The sequence below is a fragment of the Engystomops pustulosus genome, chromosome 7 (genome assembly GCF_040894005.1).
Source record: "Engystomops pustulosus chromosome 7, aEngPut4.maternal, whole genome shotgun sequence".
Taxonomy (NCBI): Eukaryota; Metazoa; Chordata; class Amphibia; order Anura; family Leptodactylidae; genus Engystomops; species Engystomops pustulosus.
This window is the reverse complement of record NC_092417.1, coordinates 183263884-183272166: the sequence shown is the minus strand read 5'-3', so window position 1 is coordinate 183272166 and position 8283 is coordinate 183263884. Positions and strand designations below refer to the sequence as shown.

At 46.7% G+C, this 8283-nt stretch overlaps 1 protein-coding gene and 1 long non-coding RNA gene across 13 annotated transcripts in view; one reads left to right on the top strand and one right to left on the bottom strand.

Moving 5' to 3' along the window:
- The window catches only part of SOX6 (SRY-box transcription factor 6), a 522737-nt gene that overhangs the window by 90712 nt on the left and 423742 nt on the right, over window positions 1-8283 (top strand). The gene's annotated exons all lie outside the window — the stretch shown is intronic.
- The window catches only part of LOC140071425 (uncharacterized), a 106759-nt gene that overhangs the window by 97351 nt on the left and 1125 nt on the right, over window positions 1-8283 (bottom strand). The window lies entirely within an intron of this gene.

The following is an 8283-nucleotide window of genomic DNA, read 5'->3' as shown; positions in this document are numbered from 1 at the left end:
CTATCTATGTATCTATCTCCTATCTATGTATCTATCTATGTATCTATCTCCTATCTATGTATCTATCTATGTATCTATCTCCTATCTATCTATCTATCTCCTATCTATCTATGTATCTATCTCCTATCTATGTATCTATCTATGTATCTATCTCCTATCTATCTATCTATCTCCTATCTATCTATCTATCTATCTATCTATCTCCTATCTATGTATCTATCTCCTATCTATGTATCTATCTATATATCTATCTCCTATCTATGTATCTATCTATGTATTTATCTATGTATCTATCTCCTATCTATGTATCTATCTATGTATCTATCTCCTATCTATGTATCTATCTATGTATCTATCTCCTATCTATGTATCTATCTATGTATCTATCTCCTATCTATCTATCTCCTATCTATCTATCTCCTATCTATCTATCTATCTATCTATCTATCTATCTATCTATCTATCTATCTATCTCCTATCTATCTATCTCCTATCTATGTATCTATCTATGTATCTATCTCCTATCTATGTATCTATCTATGTATCTATCTCCTATCTATGTATCTATCTCCTATCTATCTATCTATCTCCTATCTATGTATCTATCTCCTATCTATCTATCTATCTCCTATCTATGTATCTATCTATCTATCTATCTATCTATCTATCTATCTATCTATCTATCTATCTATCTCCTATCTATCTATCTATCTCCTATCTATGTATCTATCTATGTATCTATGTATCTATCTATCTCCTATCTATCTATCTATCTCCTATCTATCTATCTATCTATCTATCTCCTATCTATCTATCTATCTATCTATCTCCTATCTATGTATCTATCTATGTATCTATCTATGTATCTATCTATCTATCTATCTATCTATCTATCTATCTATCTATGTATCTATCTATCTATCTATCTCCTATCTATGTATCTATCTCCTATCTATCTATCTATCTATCTCCTATCTATGTATCTATCTCCTATCTATGTATCTATCTATGTATCTATCTCCTATCTATGTATCTATCTATGTATGTATCTATCTCCTATCTATCTATCTATGTATCTATCTATCTATCTATCTCCTATCTATCTATCTATCTATCTATCTCCTATCTATCTATGTATCTATCTCCTATCTATCTATGTATCTATCTCTGTCTGTCTCTCTCTCCCTGTCGCCCTGTGTGGTATGATTGGGGGGTGCTGGATGGTATTTGGGGGCTCTGTGTACTCTGGAGGTTCCGCTGATGACATCTGTGGGGTTAATGAGTGTAATTTATCAGCCGGTCATTATCTCTGTCCCTGCTGCCGTGGTAACCCTGGGGACAGACAAGTACAATTAACCCCTTCCCTCCCTGAGGTGCCTCGCTGCTGCCCAGGTTATTCAATTACCAGACAAACGAGTCGGTGAACACGGCACAGGGGAAATCTCCGCACGGCGAGCGCAGTCATCTCATCCATAACATGGCAGACGCTCCATGTCTGCAGCCGGGAGAGAAGAGATCCCAACAGTACATAACACTGGCTGCAGAGAGCACAGAGCACAGCAGTGTGAGGTCTAATTACACATCTCTCCAGGGACAATACATAACACTGGCTGCAGAGAGCACAGAGCACAGCAGTGCGAGGTCTGATTACACATCTCTCCAGGGACAATACATAACACTGGCTGCAGAGAGCACAGAACACAGCAGTGTGAGGTCTAATTACACATCTCTCCAGGGACAATACATAACACTGGCTGCAGAGAGCACAGAACACAGCAGTGTGAGGTCTAATTACACATCTCTCCAGGGACAATACATAACACTGGCTGCAGAGAGCACAGAGCACAGGAGTGTGAGGTCTGATTACACATCTCTCCAGGGACAATACATAACACTGGCTGCAGAGAGCACAGCAGTGTGAGGTCTGATTACACATCTCTCCAGGGACAATACATAACACTGGCTGCAGAGAGCACAGAACACAGCAGTGTGAGGTCTAATTACACATCTCTCCAGGGACAATACATAACACTGGCTGCAGAGAGCACAGAGCACAGCAGTGTGAGGTCTGATTACACATCTCTCCAGGGACAATACATAACACTGGCTGCAGAGAGCACAGAACACAGCAGTGTGAGGTCTAATTACACATCTCTCCAGGGACAATACATAACACTGGCTGCAGAGAGCACAGAGCACAGCAGTGTGAGGTCTGATTACACATCTCTCCAGGGACAATACATAACACTGGCTGCAGAGAGCACAGAGCACAGCAGTGTGAGGTCTGATTACACATCTCTCCAGGGATAATACATAACACTGGCTGCAGAGAGCACAGAGCACAGCAGTGTGAGGTCTAATTACACATCTCTCCAGGGACAATACATAACACTGGCTGCAGAGAGCACAGAACACAGCAGTGTGAGGTCTGATTACACATCTCTCCAGGGACAATACATAACACTGGCTGCAGAGAGCACAGAGCACAGCAGTGTGAGGTCTGATTACACATCTCTCCAGGGACAATACATAACACTGGCTGCAGAGAGCACAGAACACAGCAGTGTGAGGTCTAATTACACATCTCTCCAGGGACAATACATAACACTGGCTGCAGAGAGCACAGAGCACAGCAGTGTGAGGTCTGATTACACATCTCTCCAGGGATGATACATAACACTGGCTGCAGAGAGCACAGAGCACAGCAGTGTGAGGTCCGATTACACATCTCTCCAGGGATAATACATAACACTGGCTGCAGAGAGCACAGAGCACAGCAGTGTGAGGTCTGATTACACATCTCTCCAGGGACAGTACATAACACTGGCTGCAGAGAGCACAGAGCACAGCAGTGTGAGGTCTGATTACACATCTCTCCAGAGACAATACATAACACTGGCTGCAGAGAGCACAGAGCACAGCAGTGTGAGGTCTGATTACACATCTCTCCAGGTACAATACATAACACTGGCTGCAGAGAGCACAGAGCACAGCAGTGTGAGGTATGATTACACATCTCTCCAGGGACAATACATAACACTGGCTGCAGAGAGCACAGAGCACAGTAGTGTGAGGTCTAATTACACATCTCTCCAGGGATGATACATAACACTGGCTGCAGAGAGCGCAGAGCACAGCAGTGTGAGGTCTGATTACACATCTCTCCAGGGACAGTACATAACACTGGCTGCAGAGAGCACAGAGCACAGCAGTGTGAGGTCTGATTACACATCTCTCCAGGGACAATACATCACACTGGCTGCAGAGAGCACAGAGCACAGCAGTGTGAGGTCTGATTACACATCTCTCCAGGGACAATACATAACACTGGCTGCAGAGAGCACAGAGCACAGCAGTGGGAGGTCTAATTACACATCTCTCCAGGGATGATACATAACACTGGCTGCAGAGAGCACAGAGCACAGCAGTGTGAGGTCTAATTACACATCTCTCCAGGGACAGTACATAACACTGGCTGCAGAGAGCACAGAGCACAGCAGTGTGAGGTCTGATTACACATCTCTCCAGGGACAATACATAACACTGGATACAGAGAGCACATAGCACAGCAGTGTGAGGTCTGATTACACATCTCTCCAGGGACAATACATAACACTGGCTGCAGAGAACACAGAGCACAGCAGTGTGAGGTCTGATTACACATCTCTCCAGGGACAATACATAACACTGGATACAGAGAGCACATAGCACAGCAGTGTGAGGTCTGATTACACATCTCTCCAGGGACAATACATAACACTGGCTGCAGAGAACACAGAGCACAGCAGTGTGAGGTCTGATTACACATCTCTCCAGGGACAATACATAACACTGGCTGCAGAGAGCACAGGGCACAGCAGTGTGAGGTATGATTACACATCTCTCCAGGGACAATACATAACACTGGCTGCAGAGAGCACAGAGCACAGCAGTGTGAGGTCTGATTACACATCTCTCCAGGGACAATACATAACACTGGCTGCAGGGAGCACAGAGCACAGCAGTGTGAGGTCTGATTACACATCTCTCCAGGGACAATACATAACACTGGCTGCAGAGAGCACAGAGCACAGCAGTGTGAGGTCTGATTACACATCTCTCCAGGGACAATACATAACACTGGCTGCAGAGAGCACAGCAGTGTGAGGTCTGATTACACATCCCTCCAGGAACAATACATAACACTGGCTGCAAAGAGCACAGAGCACAGCAGTGTGAGGTCTGATTACACATCTCTCCAGGGACAGTACATAACACTGGCTGCAGAGAGCACAGCAGTGTGAGGTCTGATTACACATCCCTCCAGGGACAATACATAACACTGGCAGCAGAGAGCACAGAGCACAGCAGTGTGAGGTCTGATTACACATCTCTCCAGGGACAATACATAACACTGGCTGCAGAGAGCACAGAGCACAGCAGTGTGAGGTCTGATTACACATCTCTCCAGGGACAGTATATAACACTGGCTGCAGAGAGCACAGCAGTGTGAGGTCTGATTACACATCTCTCCAGGGACTGTATATAACACTGGCTGCAGAGAGCACAGGGCACAGCAGTGTGAGGTCTGATTACACATCTCTCCAGGGACAATACATAACACTGGCAGCAGGGAGCACAGAGCACAGCAGTGTGAGGTCTGATTACACATCTCTCCAGGGACAGTATATAACACTGGCTGCAGAGAGCACAGCAGTGTGAGGTCTGATTACACATCTCTCCAGGGACAGTACATAACACTGGCTGCAGAGAGCACAGAGCACAGCAGTGTGAGGTCTGATTACACATCTCTCCAGGGATAATACATAACACTGGCTGCACAGAGCATAGAACACAGCAGTGTGAGGTCTGATTACACATCTCTCCTGGGACAATACATAACACTGGCAGCAGAGAGCACAGAGCACAGCAGTGAGAGGTCTGATTACACATCTCTCCAGGGACAATACATAACAGTGGCTGCAGAGAGCACAGAGCACAGCAGTGTGAGGTCTGATTACACATCTCTCCAGGGACAATACATAACACTGGCTGCAGAGAGCACAGAGCACAGCAGTGTGAGGTCTGATTACACATCTCTCCAGGGACAATACATAACACTGGCAGCAGAGAGCACGGAGCACAGCAATGTGAGGTCTGATTACACATCTCTCCAGGGACAATACATAACACTGGCTGCAGAGAGCACAGAGCACAGCAGTGTGAGGTCTGATTACACATCTCTCCAGGGACAATACATAACACTGGCTGCAGAGAGCACAGAGCACAGCAGTGTGAGGTCTGATTACACATCTCTCCAGGGACAATACATAACACTGGCTGCAGAGAGCACAGAGCACAGCAGTGTGAGGTCTGATTACACATCTCTCCAGGGACAATACATAACACTGGCTGCAGGGAGCACAGAGCACAGCAGTGTGAGGTCTGATTACACATCTCTCCAGGGACAATACATAACACTGGCTGCAGAGAGCACAGAGCACAGCAGTGTGAGGTCTGATTACACATCTCTCCAGGGACAATACATAACACTGGCTGCAGAGAGCACAGAGCACAGCAGTGTGAGGTATGATTACACATCTCTCCAGGGACAATACATAACACTGGCTGCAGAGAGCACAGAGCACAGCAGTGTGAGGTCTGATTACACATCTCTCCAGGGACAATACATAACACTGGCTGCAGAGAGCACAGAGCACAGCAGTGTGAGGTCTGATTACACATCCCTCCAGGAACAATACATAACACTGGCTGCAGAGAGCACAGAGCACAGCAGTGTGAGGTCTGATTACACATCTCTCCAGGGACAGTACATAACACTGGCTGCAGAGAGCACGGAGCACAGCAGTGTGAGGTCTGATTACACATCTCTCCAGGGATAATACATAACACTGGCTGCAGAGAGCACAGAGCACAGCAGTGTGAGGTCTGATTACACATCTCTCCAGGGACAGTATATAACACTGGCTGCAGAGAGCACAGAGCACAGCAGTGTGAGGTCTGATTACACATCTCTCCAGGGACAATACATAACACTGGCTGCACAGAGCACAGCAGTGTGAGGTCTGATTACACATCTCTCCAGGGACAGTACATAACACTGGCTGCAGAGAACACAGAGCACAGCAGTGTGAGGTCTGATTACACATCTCTCCAGGGACAATACATAACACTGGCTGCACAGAGCACAGCAGTGTGAGGTCTGATTACACATCTCTCCAGGGACAATACATAACACTGGCTGCAGAGAGCACAGAGCACAGCAGTGTGAGGTCTGATTACACATCTCTCCAGGGACAATACATAACACTGGCTGCAGAGAGCACAGAGCACAGCAGTGTGAGGTCTGATTACACATCTCTCCAGGGACAGTACATAACACTGGCTGCAGAGAGCACAGAGCACAGCAGTGTGAGGTCTGATTACACATCTCTCCAGGGATAGTACATAACACTGGCTGCAGAGAGCACAGAGCACAGCAGTGTGAGGTCTGATTACACATCTCTCCAGGGACAGTACATAACACTGGCTACAGAGAGCACAGAGCACAGCAGTGTGAGGTCTGATTACACTTCTCTCCAGGGACAGTACATAACACTGGCTGCAGAGAGCACAGAGCACAGCAGTGTGAGGTCTGATTACACATCTCCCCAGGGACAATACATAACACTGGCTGCAGAGAGCACAGAGCACAGCAGTGTGAGGTCTGATTACACATCTCTCCAGGGACAATACATAACACTGGCTGCAGAGAGCACAGAGCACAGCAGTGTGAGGTCTGATTACACATCTCCCCAGGGACAATACATAACACTGGCTGCAGAGAGCACAGAGCACAGCAGTGTGAGGTCTGATTACACATCTCTCCAGGGACAATACATAACACTGGCTGCAGAGAGCACAGAGCACAGCAGTGTGAGGTCTGATTACACATCTCTCCAGGGACAGTACATAACACTGGCTGCAGAGAGCACAGAGCACAGCAGTGTGAGGTCTGATTACACATCTCTCCAGGGACAATACATAACACTGGCTGCAGAGAGCACGGAGCACAGCAGTGTGAGGTCTGATTACACATCTCTCCAGGGACAATACATAACACTGGCTGCAGAGAGCACAGAGCACAGCAGTGTGAGGACAGATCCCATCAAGGAAATGTATAAAAATATAACTGAGTGACAGAAACAATAATAAAGCTTAATACGATGCAACGCTCTGGTTCTGATCTGTATGCAGTGATCCAGGGAAGCGGATGATCCTGGCTGCTGGTTGTTGTGTAGCTGATAGATTGGTTCTCGTGTCCCGGCGCGCGCGTTATTGAGTTATTAAGAGGTGACGGGGGTGTAATGTGCGCGTGTTTATCCGGGGAAGCCTCCGCCAGCCGGAGAACAATTGATGCGGTAATTGGTGCGGCGGGGGTCATTCCCTGGGAGAGGCGGGCCGGGGGTGAGCGGAGCGCGCGGCTTCCACTCGGATGTTATCTGAAAGCTGTCAGAGCGCGTTACACGAGAGCGCGTCGTCAGAGGCCCCCGTGGCCTCCGCTGAACATGGAGCCTTGTCTCTCTCATTACAAGATGCATGTTTATAAAGTTGCGCCGAGCATCCAATTCCCTGTTCATTTATATCAGCAAGACTTAACTTGCTCATTAATCTAAATTCTTTTGCAACTTTAATCTACATGTTTAATTAATCATAAAATGAGGCAGTCAGTAATTCCGGCAATGTCTGCCTTGTTAATCACTCTTCTGTGCTCTCATTTGGAAACACCTGAATTTGTCGAGAGCAGTTTAAAGAAGAATAAATTATCCTTTTGTCAGTGTACTTCACTCCGCTAATAAGAGATTTATTTCCGAGCGCCCCGTTTGTCATGTCTGGTCCCGCGCAGCCGCCATGGCTGAATGACAACAGATGGGAATGGCAGCCTCGCACCCACGGGGTCGGGGGCCTTATTTAATTCATCTCTCTTATTTACAACTAATTAAGCCATGTCATTTTGGTTTTAATGAGAATAACCTCTGGCGATTCAATGAATTCGCTAAAATATTTCTTGAAATCTATATTGGCAATTTAGAGGAGTCGGCGTTAGGTGTCAGATTGACGAGGGGGGGGGGGGGGGGAGGGGGAAAAAAAATCTTCCGAAAACAGAATGTAATTATTGAGATTTCCTCTCAGACCGGCGACACGTTCCTGTTTCTGTGAGAGACGCGATGGGGGCGCTGGATCCTTACCGGGGATCGCGCTGAATAATCATCTCCTCCGCGCTGACACAAGATACAGTCTAAG